This window comes from Vicia villosa, linkage group LG3 (assembly GCF_029867415.1).
Source record: "Vicia villosa cultivar HV-30 ecotype Madison, WI linkage group LG3, Vvil1.0, whole genome shotgun sequence".
NCBI classification, from domain to species: Eukaryota; Viridiplantae; Streptophyta; class Magnoliopsida; order Fabales; family Fabaceae; genus Vicia; species Vicia villosa.
Window position 1 is genome coordinate 145,990,855 of NC_081182.1, and position 8,703 is coordinate 145,999,557.

Genomic DNA, 8,703 nt, shown 5'->3' on the forward strand with positions numbered 1-8,703 from the left:
AAAACGGGACATCAACTCAACATTTGTGGTAAACCTTAAGGAGTCAGGATACCCTTTTTGGTGATAGTATGCTTTCAAACTAACCATGCTTCAGTTAGGACTTTCAAGGGTTGTAACGTGGCTTGGTTCACGGTTTATGAAACAAAGGATAAAAGGCTCAAAGTTTATTTGTAACCTTCCCAATCTTCGTGATGTTCTTAGATCTTATGCTCAGTTAACTTTGCGTTTTGAGTTCTAGCAGAGCTTTGAAGTTGTAACATTGACATTTTGATGATGGTTTCAACATCGGGAATTTATTTGGATAGGCAGTCCTCCTTTTTTGTAATTCTTCTTTCTCTTTTTTTTCGAGGATTTTTAGTGACCTCTTTTTTTGACATTGATTTTGTTATCCCTAACTTTTTCCTGAACTGTTTATTTTGAGGTTATAGTCAGCGGGATGTTTCGATTTTTGATAAGTATCCTTCATAGGTTTTGACTTAAAGCTTTTCTTTTTGAGGGATATTGACTTCCTGACTTAACGGTTGCGGGAACCCATCATCATTCGTGTAGACAACAGCTAAGATAATTGAGTTAACTGAGTAACTACCCTGCCCCAGGTTACGATTAAGGGTTTTAAATGAAACAAGAAAAAAAATCCTACCCCTTAGGCTCAACGGGGTTGACGAGGGATTAACATCCTTATATCTCCACTGTTTAGGAATTGAAACAATGCCTGTACATCGTCAGCATAGTCTGTATGAAAGCATACTATATGAAGTTCACAGTATCATTTTCGTCATCCTCCCTCAAAAGACTTACACCTTTAGCAGGAGTTGAGTATCGTAAAACATATGAAAGGTACAAATGCAATTTAAAATGAGTGATAGCGAAATAATTTTTTCAAGACAAACATATGCAATGCACTAATGATGATTATTGAAACAAATAATTTCTATCATAAGTCGAATGTTTAAACAAACAGAAAAGAAACTTGCAAATGAAAGTAGATCTAATGATCCAAAAGTTCATCCGTCTAGACGTCACTCAGTATAGTCATGACTAGGCATAGGAGCGGAGGTCACCATAGGAGTTTCAGGAGGGTTGAGTCTGATTTTTCCTTCATTGATCAGATCTTGAATCTTATTTTTCAATGTCCAGCAATTGTTAGTGTCATGTCCAGGACTGTTGAAATGGTATACGCATCTTGCATTGGGTTGGTAGCCAGTAGCGAAGGTGCTAGGATTCTTAGGAGTGTCCCTCAGAGTACTCGATTCGATCTTCAACAGATGTTGTATAACTTGAGCCAGCGACATATTGATCTTGACGCTTAGGTACGTCTGGCTTTCTTCGTTGTTGTAGAACTGCTTCAACAGATAGGTTGTGTTCATTATGACCTTCCTGGTTGTACATAGCATTAGCCCATATAAGGCTTCTCAAGTGGGTTTAAGTCAATGATCTTGTCGTCATTTAAGTCTTGAATCCCATGCTCCAATGGTCCACAATCTTCGGTATCATGGCTAGTAATGTTCAAATGATAAGCACATCTCGCATTGTATTTGTACCTATGAGTAGGATTGGTAGAAACTGAATACGGAGGCAATAGAGTTATCAAGCTCCGATTGAGCAATTGTTGCAGAATTTGAGACAATGGCATGTGCAATGGAGTAGACCGTGCTGCGTATTCTGGTCCTTTTTCTTCTGGGTTAACAAGGTTTTTCAACTCGTCTTGCCCCTTAGCCAAGTTCAGATTCAAAACCTGGAACCGAATATTCTGAGCCTGGAGATTTTTGACTGATTGCTCGAGATCCACTTCTGCTGAAATAAACAGTGAAAGAGAGTGGGAAGCCTATTGTTGAAACTTGTTATGCAATGTTTATGAATGTAGATGTAATGTTTCAAGGATCTTTAGGATTTTAATTAGAAACATTAGAAAGTGATTTGGTCGCGTCTTTGTCTTAAGAATTTTGACTTTTGTCTTTGAACGTTCTTCTTTGAGAATCAAGCTCACCATATCGAGTGGGTCATCGCCTCTGACTAGGGATACTTCTGAATTTGGAGGTACATGGCTAGAGGAAAATAAATCCTATTGCCCCTTGATAGGTACTGAGCCTCTGAATTGGAAGGTATGTGGCTAGAGGAAAATAAGTCCTCTTGCCCCTTGATTAGGAATTCAGTCCCTGATAAGAGTACCTGAAATCGTGCGCCCTAAATCCCTAAGATCCTTGAAAGGGTTAGTTAATCATGTTATGGTATGATGTCATGATGTCATGATGTTATGAGAATGCAATGCATCAGGCAAAGCGTAAGATAGTAAGGACAAACAAATCCTCTTAACAAAACCTGCAAGGAAGAGAAGTTTAGTAGCAAACACAAACAAGTTACACAAGTCACACAATTTCCTTAGGCTTGTCTTGCATGGAGTTTAGATCATGTTAGATACCCTTCCCAAAGGTATTTCTATGGATATGGATATTTCAGCAACAGGTTCTATAAGTTATCCAGAATTGTCAGTCTTTCTAAAGCAACCTCGAACATGATGCATTTGCACCATTCAATGATACTTTGAGAAAGAACCTATCTGAATTTTAGCATCGGGTAGCGACTAGTTCTCAACATTTGTCAAGAGTAGCCCCCCCACTACGTTCTTAAAGCCCAATATGGGTTAAAGGTAACTAAAGGTCCTCGAGCTCCGGCGCACCCACAGACACATACATAGACCTCCCTCATTTGAGAAAGGTATGCATATATCTATGGAGTCCTAACTCAAGCGTGAACTTCATATTGACTCATCTCCCACATATGTGAAAGAGGTCACCATGACTATGCCACTCCTATCTTAAGTGTACTTGAATCCGGGTATAGGATGTGTCCTTCATTTAAGTCCCAAGTACCTTTTAAAATAAAGCAAGCAAACATTTAAGTGATCCTAAACTTTAAGGTAACCCCTCTTTTAATTCGAAAGCATCCCCAGCCGAGTCGCCAGTTCTGTAATACGGTGAACTGACTTTAATTTTATTTCGCAAGGAAAATGTTGCGGTGAGCAAGAGTCGCCACCGACTTTTATTTTATCCAATTATAGAAAGGCTAAAAGAAAAGGAAAAGACCTTTTAAAATTATTTTGAGTTCGGGGGGTAGGTTATACAAAGGGAAGGTGTAAGGCACCCTTTGCATCCATGGTTATCCATGGGCTCTTAATTGCTTAGCTCACTTGTTTGTATTGTTTGTTTGAAAAGATTTTGAACAACAAAAGATTTCAAAGAAGAACTTTAGCTTGTAAATAAGCGTAGTCTTTTTTAATTCGATTTTGAAAAGAGTGGGAAAAAGATTTGAATTTGAATTTAGAGCAAGCAATTAGCAGCAACTACCCTAAGTTTTGAAAATCGTTCTTTTAGCTTTTTAGGCGAAAGGGTCTATCCATACCATGAGAGGGAAGGAAGTCTTTCAATTTGATGTTTAAGGGTCATCGAGATTATCATTCGCCACAAGACTGTCACATGCCATATAGAGGGCAAGTAGTCTAAGGGAAATATATAATAGTCATTTAACCTTTAGGCAGCAGGCGAGGATACCTTAGCAATTGGGACAATTATTCTCTATAAGGCAACCTCGAGGGAGTTTCAATAACATTGAAGGCGACAGGAAACATTGCTTTTAGGTATCCTCGGAATCGAGGGACTTGACTATTTAGTATACTTAGAAACAACAAGGCAACAATATAAGGCAACAGGCAACAAGAAGGGTTACCCTAAAGGTGTGTGGGTGAAGAATCATGTGGTTAACTTCGGTGACATTTATCTTGTAATTAGGTGATCTACGTTCAATTCATGGTTATCACTCCCTAAATTACTAACCACGCAATAATAATCAAAAATAAAATTTCCTACGCTATTACAATAAACACCTGCGGGGATAGGGGAATTAAAAGGCGAGAAAGATAAACCTAACCCTTATAGAGTAACAGAAAAATAAAGGCAAAAATTAACTTCCACATCTTTGAATGCCTTGCCTTGATCTTCCTTGAACCCTTGATTGACTCTGATCATCTGAGAATTAAACGGGCAATAATAGAGGTTAGTGTATTACAGACCCATTAACTATGGAGGCAAACCCTATTTTAGGCAAAGAGGCAAAATAAAAATTAAAATGATAATCAAACAAAGAGAGAGTTAGAAACTTAGATTTTTGATTGATGGCGCGTAGTCGGAGGATTTGTGATTAACCCTGAAAAATCGAACACAAAGAAGAGAAGTGTTAGTGCATTAACTGATCTAAACCTTAATCGATTACAAACCCTAAATATTAACTATTAATTTTCAACAAATTAATTAATTAAAAGTATATACAAAAAATAATAATTTTTAATGCTTGAAAACAATTTTTGATAAAATTGTGGAAAAATCGAGTTTTCGATTAAAATCAATCATTAAAATAAAACGTTATTTTTTAATTAATATATTTTTTAGGAAAGAAAACAAAATTAATTAATAATTAATGAAATAATTAACTTGAGAAGAATTATATAATTAAATTAAAATGAAATTAAGAAAATCTTAGCTTTGGATCCTGTATGGGCAGCCTCTGAAGGTGCACCCTGGGCGTGCATGTTCTATCCCTTGGATCTGGATGCATAGGAGATCCAGCGGCATATGAGCGCAAGTGCATCATGAGTGCGTGTCAGCTAGGCTCACCAGATCTGAAAACAAAACAAGGTTAAAAAAAATATGACATGGGCAAGATTCGAACCTAGATTCTTTATGTGATAGGTTCATCCTTGTTGCCAGCTGCGCTGTCGCTGTTAGCTGTTGAAGAAATCAGTTAAATAAAATAAATATAATAAAAGTTGGTCAATGGTGGAGTCAAAAGTAAATTCAAATTGGGCCCCACAAAGCGTTGAACAGCCAGTGAGAATAGGAGAGAGGATTGACCATTGTTGACTAACCAATTGGAGTACCACGCGTGCGCGTAGATTGGTCCTGCCGCTGACTGGGTCAGAGAAGTGCCGAAACCCTAGGTCTGATCGTCTTTGACAAAAAAATGCTTCTGGTTGACTTTCAAAAAGGACCTATAATCTTTTGTTCCATATCTCTCAAATGAGACATTTTTGGACTTGGCATGTGAGAGAATAAATGGTAGAGAATTAAATTTCCTTCAAAATGAGCTTTGGATGGGAAATTTCTGATGTTCCATGTAGGAGTTTTGGCTGGTCAAAGTTCAGTTGACTTTCTCCTATAAAACCCTAATTTAGAAACTTTAGGTTTTGTTGATTTCTGAACTTTCCTTGATGAATCATGATCAATACTTGATCAAATGATGAATGATACTTCACAACGAGGATATTGACCAAAAATCCGAACTTTTGATTGTGGTTTGACCATAGTTTGACTTTTAGGTCAATTAGTCGATTATTGATCGTTTGAGCAGTTGATTGATCAATCTTGTGAGTCAGAGCTTGAAACTTGGCATGAAGTCCCTTTATAGCATATGATAAGCCATGGGATCCATTTGAGATTTTAGAACTTGATTTTACTTTGAGAAATACAAAACCCTAGTTTTTTTATGAGGGGGTGTCTTTGAGCATTGTGCCTTGGTATGAGTTTGAATAAGAGGAATAAGGTGGAAAAATTTTGGGGTATGACAACAATCAATGATATAAGTTTGGGGTTGTGATTGGTCACCATTTCTATTAAGTTTCTGACGTTTATCCGACATAAACTCATCATTTCGGTAACACATTCGGTTGTTTTATTGCTTTTATGTTAAATTTATCATGTTTATTAATTTATAGTATTGCATAGCATTTTGTTTAAAGTTTATGTCAAAAGAGCATCTTTATGCCTTTGTTTGGTAGTGTTAGTGTTTCAGGTTGATGTGTTTGATCAGAGGAAACAATGGACGCAATTAGGGGACTTTGGAAGGCAGAGAGATGGAAGTTTAAGAGGAATCAGGAGGAAAAACACGAGCACCCGTGTGAAAAAACACTGCCCGTGCTTTTGGGCCTGATGCAAAATTCCAAACCACGTGAATCCAAAAATAAACACGGGCACCCGTGTGAAAAAACACGGCCCGTGCTTTTGGGTGCGGACAAAAACTTCACTTTTTGATCAATTTCACTCTGTCTTGTATTAAGGGTACTTTGGACTTTTTGTTGACACTGAGACTGATATTGAAGCTACTTAAACGAAGTTTATGTAAGGAAAAAGGACTTTTGACATACGGGAGAAAAGAATACGATTGAAGATTGGAGAAACTATGGGTTTGGGAGAGAAGAAGATCTTCATGAACGGAAGCAATTGAAGATTCAATCTCCTCCAATTTCTTGTAATGTCTTTATTCATTATGTTGTTTTCTTTGAATACTATGAGTAGCTAAACCCCCTAATGCTAGGGGGTGTCCCTGATTAAAATTTGTGATGATTTTGAATTCTGAATATCAATAATATATTTATCTTTCACGTTCAGTTTAATGGTATAAGGTTTTTAACGCTTTCCTCGTCGGACCAAAAGGATTGATATATAACTAACAATTAGGATGGACCTCCATTGTTAGGGTTTTTGTATCATTATACTATAGTGTTAGAACAAGATTTGTTCTGATCAATATTCTCAGTTTCGATGATATCAAGTATATGAATTTTGTATGAGATAATGTGGTACTCTAATACTATGCAATTTCAGTTTCAGGAATTATATAAAGAGTATGCACAAAATCAGCGCAAGAAGCACTGACTCAGAAGGTTCAGCATGCAACATCAGAACATGGTCTGGCAAGACATCAGAAGATGGTCAAGCAGAATCAGAAGATGGGTCTATGGAAGCATTAGAAGAACTTGAGATCAGAAGCAGAAGCACTGAAGTTCTCATGGTATCACGCTCAGAAGCACTTCAAGGTCAGAAGACAAGAAGATGCTCTGCACCAAGCTGTTTGACTCTGATGATATTCAAACGATGTTTACATAAACATCAGATCAGAAACAAGTACAAGATGGCAGGCTATGCTCACTGACAAAAGGAACGTTAGAAGCTATTAACGGCAACGTCAGTAGACACAGCGGAAACAAGGCTCGAGGTAGTTGACAAAAGAGTGAAACATTAAATGCAATGCTGTACGGATTACGCAAAGCATTAAATGCTCCCAACGGTCATCTTCTCATAGTGCGTATACATATGAAGTTCTGAAGAGAAGCAAGGTTACTGATTTTGACGAACTCTGAACCAAACTTGCACGAACGCTGTTCAAATACAAAAGCTCTCAAACTTCATCATCAAGCTCACTACATTGCTGTTGTAATATTTTAGTGAGATTTAAGCTTAAACTTATGAGAAAAATCACAGTTGTGATAATAGCTTTATAAGAAGCATTGTAACTCTTAAAAGAATTTGTTTACATTAAGTTGTAAGAACTAGAGTGATCAGGTTGTTGATCATTATACTCTAGCAAGTCTTAGCAGTTATCTAAGCAGTTTGTTCCTAGAGTGATCAGGTTGTGATCAGGATACTCTAGAAGACTTATAGTGTTTCTAATTGGAAAACCATTGTAATCAAGTGTGATTAGTGGATTAAATCCTCATGTGAGGTAAATCACTCCAAGGGGGTGGACTGGAGTAGTTTAGTTAACAACGAACCAGGATAAAAATCATTGTGCAAATAGTTTTTATCTTACAAGTTTTTAAAGCTACACTTATTCAAACCCCCCACCTTTCTAAGTGTTTTTTCTATCCTTCAATTGGCATCAGAGCGCCGGTTCTAAGGTGCAAGCACTTAACCGTGTTTAGAAAATATTCAGGAAGAGAAAAACGCTTCAGTAAAAGATGGCTGGTGAAATTCCAACAAACACACCTACATCTACATCTGGCTCTGTTGAGCAATACAATGGAAATGGTAACAATGGTTATACTAGACCACCAGTATTGGATGGTGAAAACTTTGAATACTGGAAAGATAAACTGGAAAGTTACTTCCTTGGTCTAGATGGTGAATTATGGGATCTTCTGATGGATGGTTACAAACATCCAGTGAAAGCTACTGGCGTAAGGCTTACAAGGCAAGAAATGGATGATGATCAGAAGAAACAATTCATAAATCATCATAAATGTAGGACCGTTTTGCTGAATGCTATCTCTCATGCTGAGTATGAGAAGATATCTAACAAGGAAACTGCCTATGATATATATGAGTCATTAAAAATGACCCATGAAGGAAATCCTCAAGTCAATGAGACTAAAGCTCTTGCTCTAATCCAGAAATACGAAGCCTTCAAGATGGAGGATGATGAAAACATTGAGAAGATGTTCTCAATATTTCAAACGCTAACTGCTGGATTAAGAGTTCCAGACAAAGGCTACACCAAGGCTAATCATGTAAAGAAGATCATCAGAAGCTTGCCCAGAAGATGGGGTCCAATGGTGACTGCATTCAAGATTGCAAAGAATCTGAATGAGGTTTCCTTGGAAGAGCTGATCAGTGCCTTGAGAAGCCATGAGATAGAGCTGAATGCAAACGAACCTCAGAAAAAAGGTAAGTCTATTGCATTAAAATCTAATGTTAAAAAATGCACTAACGCTTTTCAGGCTGAAGAAGTAGATTCTGAAGAATCAGAATCAGAAGAAGAAGATAAACTGTCCATGATCTCCAGAAGGGTAAATCAACTCTGGAAGAGCAAGCAAAGGAAGTTCAAGAGCTTCAGAAGTTCAGAGAAATTTGAACGAGGAGAATCCTCTGGTGGCAG